This window comes from Fistularia commersonii, chromosome 23 (genome assembly GCF_037954325.1).
Source record: "Fistularia commersonii isolate RoL2024-O1a breed Wild chromosome 23, RoL_Fcom_v1.0, whole genome shotgun sequence".
Classification (NCBI taxonomy): domain Eukaryota; kingdom Metazoa; phylum Chordata; class Actinopteri; order Syngnathiformes; family Fistulariidae; genus Fistularia; species Fistularia commersonii.
In genome coordinates this window covers 12,854,664-12,865,727 of record NC_141306.1, presented here as the reverse complement: position 1 = coordinate 12,865,727, position 11,064 = coordinate 12,854,664, and the positions used below count along the sequence as shown (strand labels likewise).

Genomic DNA, 11,064 nt, shown 5'->3' with positions numbered 1-11,064 from the left:
CTGTTTTGGCGTTGAGTCACAGCAGACGGGCCGGTTCTCCTCTCGGTTTACTATCGGATAAACAGGGTGTCGCCAACCAAACCCTGGGCCAGTTTATTTTTGTAACCTGACGTCGCTCTGTGCTTCCAATCGACCAACCGGTCGAAACCTGAATTACAGGGGGAGACGCAACATCCGGCATCACGGACGTTCTACAGGTGCCCGACTCGGTCGATCCACGTGGACGGAGACAAAACAGAACGCCATCGGGTCAGGAGAAGAAGTCTCTAGGAGTAAAAAGAAAAACCTTTCCCTTCCTTTGGTTGCGTTTTGGCGCCTGCTGGCAGTCGCGCAGCAACGTCTTGGATTTTCCAAATCTGCCTCCGGAGTGTGCTGCCAGGACTTATCAGGAGGACACAACTCATGTGGAACAACGGAGGTGATCTCCACTGCGTTCCCTCCCGGCTCTTTCGCTTACCGCTGGCTTTTCTTTTCCGAGAAAAACTTAAAATTATTCAATTTTCCGACAGCTGACGAATCAAAGGGAAACAAACGGCGCTGGACGGTGTTCTGCTGAGGTGCTTGGCCGAGGGGGAGCCGAGACGTTGGCACTCCACCTCGAGTTCCCATGAAACTTAATATATATTTGAAACCGGTACAAAGCTCATATATTCTTTGGAAAACACACTGAAAGGGTTTGCCAAATCTCACTAAAATCTAATGTGACCAGCGGCACGATGGAGCGGAGCCTCACAGCAAGAAGGTCCCTGATTGGATTGCGTTTCTGCGTGGAGTCTCCATGTTCTCTCCTAAGGTTCCTCGCTTTCCCACAGTGACATGGAATTGTAAAAAAAAAAAAGGAACAGTGCACATTAGCAGTAAAGTGCATAATAAACAAAAAAAACATTAAACTCTAGAGTAAAAAGTGCATGCAGATACAATCTACCTGTACTGAGACGGAAGAATGATGGAGAATAACGGCATAAAAACCTGAAAGATATAAATATATGTCATTAGAATTGAATATAGAGAGTAGCAGCAGTTCTCTGTACAGTTTAATGCAAAAAGCAACAGCGTACAATAACAAAATCTGAATATTTTATTGATCTTCCAGGGGGAAATTGCTTTTCGTTGAAAGCAACTCCGGCTACAGAGTCAAGTGGGGAAGAATTAAAATCTGTATAAAAATAAAGAACAAAATAGCAAATAATAAAAATAAAATAAAAAGTAAAAGATTCAAGGATTCAAGATTTTTGTCATTACACAGAGTGCAATTAAATCTAGAGATAGCAGCCCTCTGGTTCAAATCAAAAACAGACAAAAACAATCTCAAAGAGCAGGACAATAGCATCACTGGGTTAGCGATATAAGACAGAAAAAATAGAGCAAAAATATAAAAATATGTATATAAAAAATATAAATAACATCTAGAAGAATAAATAGATAAATATGTAGAAGGAAAAAAGGAAAAAGTAGAAGTAAAAAAGTGAAAAGTGAAAAAATGGTTTGTTACACTTTACTTTATGTGAGATCAAAATGAATAAAAGTTAAAGGTATGTAAAAATATATAGTATGAACGTAATGTATATACATGTGTATTTACAAATACATGTGTATGATAACATGTAGTTATTATGTGTATAAGTACAGGATGTCGCACTGTAAAATATTCATTGCATAGAAGACAATGGAACTATGGCACACATGGAGAATTATTGCACAAAAATGGCACCGAAAAGAAAATCATATTCTGCAGGTTACAAGCAGGAAGTAGTGAAATATGCAGCCGAGAGAAAGTTTGAAGTCAGTGAGAAACCGATTGTTTGGTTGTAGCATGTGCTATATGCTATCGTTAGTTGAATGACTCTTACCGTAACATGCTACGTTAACATAGCCTAGCAGGCACGTTCTCAGTTCGTTGTTTATGTGTCATATAGGCTATACTTGTTCAGCCTATTGTTCCCTATTCTATTTTTATTTTAAGTTGCCTTTCAAGATGAAATGTCTATTCTTGGTGTTGGATTTTAAAATGCGACTTATACTCCAGTGCGACTTATATATGTTTTTTCCTTCTTTGTTACGCATTTTATGGCTGGTGCTACTTGTACTCCGGAGCGCATATAGTCCGGAAAATACGGTATATAGTATAGAATTCAGTAGCAGTAGGGTGGATTTTTCTGGAACTGTGCAAAAAATAATGCAAAGTGCAAAATAGTGCAATGTGAGTCCATTCTTTTGAGGGCCGAATGAAGTAGTTTGGTTTCACACGTAAGTCATATGCCCTGTATCCCAGAGATGAATGACTGAACGAATGAGCCCAATTAGCTTGCATTAATCTGTGATGCACAGCAAAGCATACCGTTATTCTCGGGGCGTCTGAGAGTCAAAAGGTTAGCGGCTAGTTGCCGCCGGAGTGAGGGCGAATGCAATCTAGAAAGCGCTCTATGAGCAGACACTTTGCAATAAAACACTTCTTACGGCTGAGTGGAGTGGACCGGCAGGCCACACATTCGTAAGGAAACCCGTAAAAGTTCTAATTTTAGCCTTGTAGCTCACCAGAGAAGAATCAGCTGGATGTAGAGCACGGAGCCAGCCTGCTTCGCCAACCACGCAAAGGACATACATGCAAACGTATCAATCCGAAGCTCGGGGCGTAGAGATGACTCACCTGTGGATTGGTGTGTTTGGGTTGGACAGGGATGCCGTGGCAGAGGACGTGGACATGGAGGCAGCTAGCTTACACTGCTGACAACAAATTGAGCGTTGAGGTCTGGCTCGATGTTCCTTACGCAGCTCCGAGTTCTACGAAAGACCTGCCCCAAGGTTTAGTTTGGAGCCAATTATTCTGGACTTGCGCAGCTCCCCCGCCGCGGCTGTGGTGTGAACATTGAGTTTTTTAGCAGAGGTCGTCTCTAACGGGGGAGTTTTAGGGGCAGATTTTCTTTACACAACGCTTGGGAACCACAGCAGTCAGCACAGCATCACAATGGGTGGTAGATCCACATCCTCCCTTCTGCCATTAAAACAAATAGCTTCTTATCCAAGAATGTCTGCCTGTTTGTGTGTCCGCGGGGGAAACGATGTGTGCCTGAGTAAGCGCAGACGTGCGCGCCTTTATCTGTTCCTTACATAACAACAGGAGGGGGAACACTGAACATTATTCTGGAATTAAGTCTGAAGGCCTGGATTATGTATAATTTAAAAAAAAAAAAAAAAAAAATCCCGCACAGCCTCGTTTCATAAACTCTGGAGCTTGTGGAACATAAAACACAACTGAGTGATTGGGCTTTCTCCTTCTCACAGTGGGAACCAACAAACTCTCCACTTTACTACTGATGGATTTACACAACTTGTATGTCCAAGGATTAAATGGGAAAGGGGATTTTATTATCGCGGTTTTGCCAGGCTTCCGCCATTATTATTTATTTCACAGATATTAAACCTATTATTGTATCATTTCAGCTGTTAGCATGTAGCTCTTAGTGCTGCGAGTATAATAATAGTTGATCATTAGGCCTTCCTGACCCACATGCTCCCTCTGTCTCTATCGCACTTTGTACCCCGAACGGTCGAGGCAGAAGGCAACACGTATTGAACTTGGATCTATCCAAAGTTCTTGCCTGGTGTTTCCACGCCACTGTCTCCAAGTTATCGCTCCTGGGGGAATGCTGAGTTACTGTAGATCATATTAAAGAATGCGGTCCAGACCTGCTCCCCATGGAGAGGGTCTTCAGCCGATTGGGTTGGGATCGGAGCCATCGACATACTGTATGTCTGTCTTGACTCGACTATTCTAAATGCACCTTTCCCAAATACAGGATTGCAGGGTTGATATTCATGGATGAAGAAAATAAGCAAAGTTAAACAGGAAGTAGCAACACCCTTTTTTTCGGAACGGGTTGCCTGAAGTGGAGCATTTCCATCATTTCACCAATAATAAGAAAAATAACCCAGAGAATCATTCATTATTCAATCTTTCTCTTTGGAGTCGTCCTGCTCTCCATGTTCCTGCTTGGGTTCTCTCCCATTTCTCTGTCTCCCGTTCTCTGGGTTCTAATCCTACGTCTGAACAGGAATGTTTTAGTGATGGTGCAACTTAGTGGTTTGGAGCAGGCATCTCAGAACCAAAACATAACTAGATCAATTTCTGTGCTCCTTCTAGCTTGCTGAGGTGTGTTGTTGTGCGAGACACTGAACTCCTAACTACTCCCCAGGCATTGCTCATGGTTAATGCAACTGCAGACAGGGAGGAGCAGAAGTACTTGTACTGCAGACATGGAAGAGCAGAGGTACATGTACTTCAGACGGGGAAGAGCAGAGGTACTTGTACTGCAGACGTGGAAGAGCAGAGGTACATGTACTTCAGACGGGGAAGAGCAGAAGTACTTGTACTTCAGACGGGGAAGAGCAGAGGTACATGTACTTCAGACGGGGAAGAGCAGAAGTACTTGTACTTCAGACGGGGAAGAGCAGAGGTACATGTACTTCAGACGGGGAAGAGCAGAAGTACTTGTACTGCAGACGGGGAAGAGCAGAGGTACATGTACTTCAGACGGGGAAGAGCAGAAGTACTTGTACTGCAGACGTGGAAGAGCAGAGGTACATGTAGTTCAGACGGGGAAGAGCAGAAGTACTTGTACTGCAGACGTGGAAGAGCAGAGGTACATGTATTTCAGAGGGGGAAGAGCAGAAGTACATATTCTACAGACACGGAATAGCAGATGTAAATGTACTTCAGATGGGGAAGAGCAGAAGCACATGGACTGCAGACGAGGAAGAGCAGAGGTACATGTACTGCAGACAGGAAAGAGCAGAAGTAAATGTACCTCAGACAGGGAACAGAAGAAGTACATGTACTTCAGCAGGGAAGAGCAGAGGCAACTGTACCATCTCACGGATATATCGATTAACATCTGCTAAATCCAAGGGAGCTGTGCAGATGGAGTCAGCAGGACAGAGGGATGCGGGAGGGAAAGATGGAAGAGGGGGTTGGAGGGGAAAACTGGCAGCGGAGAAAGATGGGAAGAGGGGGTGGAGGGTAAAGCCGGCGGAGTATAAGAATTGAGGGTTACCGCAACCATGCTACTGAGTGGTGTGTTTACATGGTACCACGCCGCAAGACTGTGAACCACAGACATGGCACAGTAGAGTGTGTGCAGCTGTGCACGTGTAGTTGTGTGTATGTGTGTGTGTGTGCGCACTGTTCCTGACACGCCTGCCAGCAGACAGAGTTTCAATACGTTTGAAAATGAAAACCTGCCATTACTGGACACAAACTGCTTCTTTCTGACTGAGAAGATTTCAGGCGAACAAACAGGTGTAATGTGCCGACTGAGGAGATGCCTATGTTCACTCTAGGCATTAGACAGACCCAGGATATGGATTATTCAAAATTATCTAAAGATACCACAGCTGAATATTATCTTTGTATTATTGATGTGTTATCTTGATGTAGAATGTTTTATCTATGAGACGGGTGAGAGGGTGAATAGTTGTATGCCGTGCGGCCCAATGGTTGATCTGTCCAGGATGAGCCTTGCTTCTGGCAATCCTGAGTGCATTTTTGGTTGCAAAGATAACAGATGAATGAATTAATAAATCAATTAATACCTAACTAACGGACACCGACACAAAGATCCCAGGTCGGTGGCTCTGTGCCTTTTAAAAGTCCAAAGGGAAGCGAAGGGCGTCCGTGACGAGTGGGATAAAAACGACAAAAAGAAACGTGGTATTGAAAGACTGAACTAGGTAGCATGTGGGGGTTGGAGAGGAAAGGGAGAGAGAAAAAAAAAAAAAGCAAGAGAGAGGGTTTTTTTTTTTTTTTTCCCCCCCTTCTTTTTTTAAAGTAAGGTAAGCCGGCAGGAAAAGGGTGGAGGAGAAAGAGTGAAAACAGATAGAGAAGGAGACAGGAAGGAAAAGGAGGCCCGGCTCCGGAGGGGAGGAGGTGCCCGGCGGGGAGAACCAGACAGAAGGAGGGAGGAGAGGGAAGGATCGAGCAGTCCGAGGAGGCAGATAGCATTTGGGGAGGGATGGTGGGACAAAGACAGGCGGGGGGATGGAGAGGGAAGTCTTGGGGGTTGGGGTCTTCAGCTACTCCGAGGAGAACGGCTGGAAGTAATTGGTTCCTGATGTGAACCTGAGCTCAGCCTGCGAATGAAAAGGCCTCTCTGTCAGCTCGAATGGCTTTTCCATGCCACGGCGCTCCGGCAGGGACTACGTTAGCAACGTTAGCACGATCGGCAACCTGCTTCTTATTAGAAGGGAACGCAACGCGACCGCACCGATGGCCTGGTGAGAACCAGAAGGTGTGACCATCTGAACTCCTCCGGTGGACATCAGATAGGATGGCAAGCTGCCGTTGCCATTAGCGAATAATGCTAATCATCTTCACCATGTCACTCAAATCTCACTCCTGATGTTTCTGAGCTCCAAATTTCACCAAACTAATGGTGATACTTTGGCCTAGCTGTTCTCCACAGCAAGGTGTGGTTTCTTTATGAGATGTTTGGAAGTGTCATCACTTCCATGGAGGGTTTACAATCAGTGCTCTTCGCCAACTTTCCTTTTACTTGACATGGTAAGATGGCGGGCGGGAGGACACTGGCGCGTTTGGCTGCCGCTTCCCGCTCTCCAACCAATCAACCAAACCAAAGACAAAGGCTCACCTGGACAATCTCCAGCAACCTACCAAACTGCCAGGTGAAGCTCGCCGACCTGAGCAGCCTGGTTGGCTAGCTAGCCTCTTGAAACTCCCGATCCCGACGGCGACCTGAGCAGGCTGGCTGGCTGGCTGGCTAGCTGGCTAGCCTCTCGAAACTCTGGATCTCGACGGTGACCTGAGCTGGCTGGCTAGCTAGTTGGGCTCTCGAAACTCCGGATCCCGACGGTGACCTGAGCAGGCAGGCTGGCTAGCTAGCTATAAAAATCCCATGTATTATTATTATTATTATTATCAAGAAGCCCCAATGTCCTCAAATGGGTACATCCCAATTTACAGCAGCTATGGTTTGGTCCAAATGTTTATTTTGCTTTGCACAAATGGTATGGTCTTCTTCTTCATTTATAGGTCATGGCTGGTCTCTCTGATACCTTCACCTTTCTTTTCATACTTTTTTGTCACCCCAGAATCGTTTCTTCACCTTTCCTCCACCCTTTCCATTGCACCTTCAACATCTCCACTCCCCACAGCCTCACCATTCCACTTGGTTTCCTCTCATTTCCACACATGTATTCCGTCTCGCTTCTGCTAACCTTCTTTCGTCTCCTTTCCATGTACGCCCTGCCTCCTCGACCTCCTCCGTCGCATCGACGTAGGTTTTATTTGCAAATTCAGCCCGATCGACAATCCACACAGTAGCAGCTTGAGAAGCACTTAGAACCAAACAATCTGCAAATGTCATTATTTCATGTTTCATCACTCGATAGTGGAATTGTTCCTCTTCAGGAACACCGAAGCTCCGCCTCCAAGCCTGAACGTAACGCGATGCTTCTCGAAGCTCTCCTGATCTCCTTGAGGGATTCCAGCGGGAACGTGAATCGGGTCTATCTCAGGTTTTTGTTTGTTTCCCCATCTTTTACAACGTCAGCAACGAAGAGTGTGTGAGAGTGTGTGTGTGTGTGTGTGTGAGGCCGTAAACCAGAGTCCATGAACAAGGGGAGGCAGGTTTTTATCCTCTGTCTTTACCTGAGATGAGGGAAGTCACATTGGCTGATGGGTAGAAACGCACTCACACGCACGCGTGCACACACACACACACACACACACACACACACGTACACACACTCGCCTGTGCAAACAGTCTGAGTGTCATCATGGCAAGGACTCCTCTTATGGTCAACACCAGCAACCCATCTTGTCATTGACTTCCAGCCATCGTCATCGTTGACCTCGCCCTGGTAAACCTACTCCTCTTCATTGGAGGAGGAGTTTTGGTTTTGTGTGTGTGTGTGTGTGTGTGTGTGTGTGTGTGTGTGTGTGTGCTATAGTTGGCTGCCGTTTCTGTTAGACGACGTGCGCTGCACTGGAGTCAAGAGATTTCCACTGGATATCAATCAGCTGGTTTCAGAGTCACTTTATAAGTATTATTTATTTTGTGATCTCACCCCCCCAGTTACACACACACACACACACACATACACACACACACACACACACACACACACCGGCTGTTTATGGAGCCCTCTCTCGTCTGCATCCACCCTTTTCTTCCATTTCCTCTCCTTCACCCAACTTAACCCCTTGCTCTGTGGCTCCACCGCTGAAACACAACCCGGCCTTCCAAAGTTCCTGTACTCTGGTGTGGCTGACAACCCCTCACACACACACACACACACACACACACACACACACACACACAAACTCCACCCTCTGCCTCCGCCTGGTTGAATCCATCAGATTCTCATCGTGTTCTGAGCCATCATAAGTGTATATTTAAAAGCAGGCCTCGTATCAGGAGCCATTAGTGTGTTTAAACACACACACACACACACACTCCAGACCGTCTCTTATCTACAAGGGTTACCGACACATAGGGCCTCGCCAAGCACCTGAGTCCGTTTGCCCGGTTCCTGTGTTTTTAAACATTTTTATGTTTACCTTCTGCTCTCACATTTCCCTGAATGGCCCTTTTTTGAGTTTCATGTGACTTCTAGGTTCAGGGTGTCCGTGAGCTTGGGATGGAATCCTCTGGTGCTCCGCCTCCACGGACCTTCCAAATAGGTCAAACATCAACATCTGCGCCTGCTTTGGAGCATTAAGCACAAAAAAGCAGAAGGTATGGAAGTGACGCTCAGCCCATGACTTATTTGTGTGACCGTGAGTCCCTGTATGAGAACATCACATTTAGAGCTCTAATTAAACCAGATAGTTCCTTCTTCTCTTCTTTTACTTGTATGGCTTGTATGCTAGGTTGGAAAGACCAGACAGGAGTACAGGGAGATACAGCGTAAGGTAAAGATAGAGGTAGTACAGGCAAAACACAGGGTATACGATGACTTGTATGCTAGGTTGGAAAGACCAGACAGGAGTACAGGGAGATACAGCGTAAGGTAAAGATAGAGGTAGTACAGGCAAAACACAGGGCATACAATGACTTGTATGCTTGGTTGGAAAGACCAGACAGGAGTACAGGGAGATACAGCGTAAGGTAAAGATAGAGGTAGTACAGGCAAAACACAGGGCATACGATGATTTGTATGCTTGGTTGGAAAGACCAGACAGGAGTACAGGGAGATACAGCGTAAGGTAAAGATAGAGGTAGTAAAGGCAAAACACAGGGCACACGATGACTTCTATGCTTGGTTGGACAGTAAGGAGGGAGAGAGTGCTCCTACCTCCGCTCTTATAAGTTACCCTATGTTCCTGTTTTTTTCTGGAAAAAGGTGTTCACTACAGCCATTTCCATCCTTTTTGCAAAATCTACCACCATCTGTCCCTCGGCATTCCTATCCTGGATACCAAATCTGCCCATCACTTCTTCACCCCCTCTATTGCCTTCACCAACATGTCCATTGAAGTCTGCACCAATGACCACTCTCTCATTTCTGGGAATATTCTGCATCACTTCATTCAACTCATTCCAGAACTTCTCCTTCTCTTCAGATTCACATCCCACCTGCGGGGCATAGCCGCTAACAACATTGAGCATCACACCTTCAATTTCCAGTTTCAGACTCATAAGTCTATCTGACATTCTTTTCACCTCTAGGACGTTCCTAACAAACTCCTCCTTCAAGATAACTCCTACTCCATTTCTCTTCTTGTCAGTACCATAATAGTACAACTTAAAGCCTGCTCCTAAGCTTCTAGCCTTACTACCTTTCCACCTGGTCTCCTGGACACACAGTATATCCACCTTCCTTCTCTGCATCATGTCCACCAACTCCCTACCTTTTCCTGTCATAGTCCCAACATTCAAAGTCCCTACTCTCAGTCCCAGACTCTTTCCTTTCCTCCTCTCTCTCTGCTTCCGAACACGCACTCCTCCTCTTCTTCTTGTTCTTGTTCTTCGACCCACAGTAGCCCAATTTCCATTAGTACCCTGTAGGTCATCAGTACCAATGGAGGTCGTTGTTAACCCGGTCCGCGACCGATCCGGTATGGTATAGTTTTGGTTGTCTCGCATATTTGGTTTTGGCAAAAGTTTTACGCCGGATGCCCTTCCTGACGCAACCCTCTGCATTTATCCGGGCTTGGGACCGGCACAGGGAGACACTGCTCCGTGCCCCCCCAAGGCAGGCTTGGAGAGGCACGGGCCAGTGCCGCCCTGAGGCTGCATTATATATATTATTTTTTATTATATTTTGTTAAGTTCTACATGCTAGAAATATGAACAAATAAACATCAAAATAAAATCAAAATTCCTTTGCTTCTATGTCAATGTATATAAAAAAATAAACTTTTAAATATACCAAAAGATTTCGCTCTCGAAAATATCCCATGTCAAAATTATACAAGTTATCTGAACACATACGTTTTCAAAAATGTTGTTTCCAGTCGTCCCGTGCATCGATTTAATGTCCAATATTTAGATTCTTCTGTAACTCTTCTGCTTTCTGTTTCTTCTGCTCTGCATCCAGGTCTTTCAGGTTATCCTTATATTTTGTCTCAAAGTGCCGTCTCAGATTGTATTCTCTGATTACAGCCACATTAGCTCCACAAATAAGACACACGGGTTTACCGGCAATGTCAGTAAACATATACTCAGCCTCCCATCGTTTTTTAAAGGCTCTGTTTTCAGAATCAACTTTTCTCGTCGGCATTGTGAGGGACTATCTTTGTAATAACTTACAACAACAGAGGCTAGACTTGATTGACGCGGGAAAAGCACGGCAAGGCAGCTGAAGCGTTGCATCATGGGATCTGTGGTATTGTGTAGTATTGTGTAGTATTGTGTTATCAGCGCTTCAGATTGACGGGTCATTAATAACGATGATGTAAAATCTCGCAGGCCAATTATAATTACACTGCGGACCAAATTTGGCCCGCAGGCCTGAGTTTGATACATGTGACCTACAGGGTACCAATGGATACTGGGCTACTGTAGGTCAAAGAAGGAAAGGAGGAAGGCTTGTTTGGAAGCAGAG

At 45.4% G+C, this 11,064-nt stretch overlaps 1 long non-coding RNA gene across 1 annotated transcript; it reads right to left on the bottom strand.

Moving 5' to 3' along the window:
* Positions 1 to 399: 399 nt before the first annotated feature.
* Positions 400 to 2,776, bottom strand: LOC147221074 (uncharacterized). The gene is made up of 3 exons (XR_015107943.1): positions 2,648 to 2,776; positions 926 to 969; positions 400 to 801 (listed from the first exon to the last, which is right to left on the bottom strand). It is a non-coding gene; the product is annotated as an uncharacterized LOC147221074 (long non-coding RNA).
* Between the last annotated feature and the right edge of the window lie 8,288 nt (positions 2,777 to 11,064).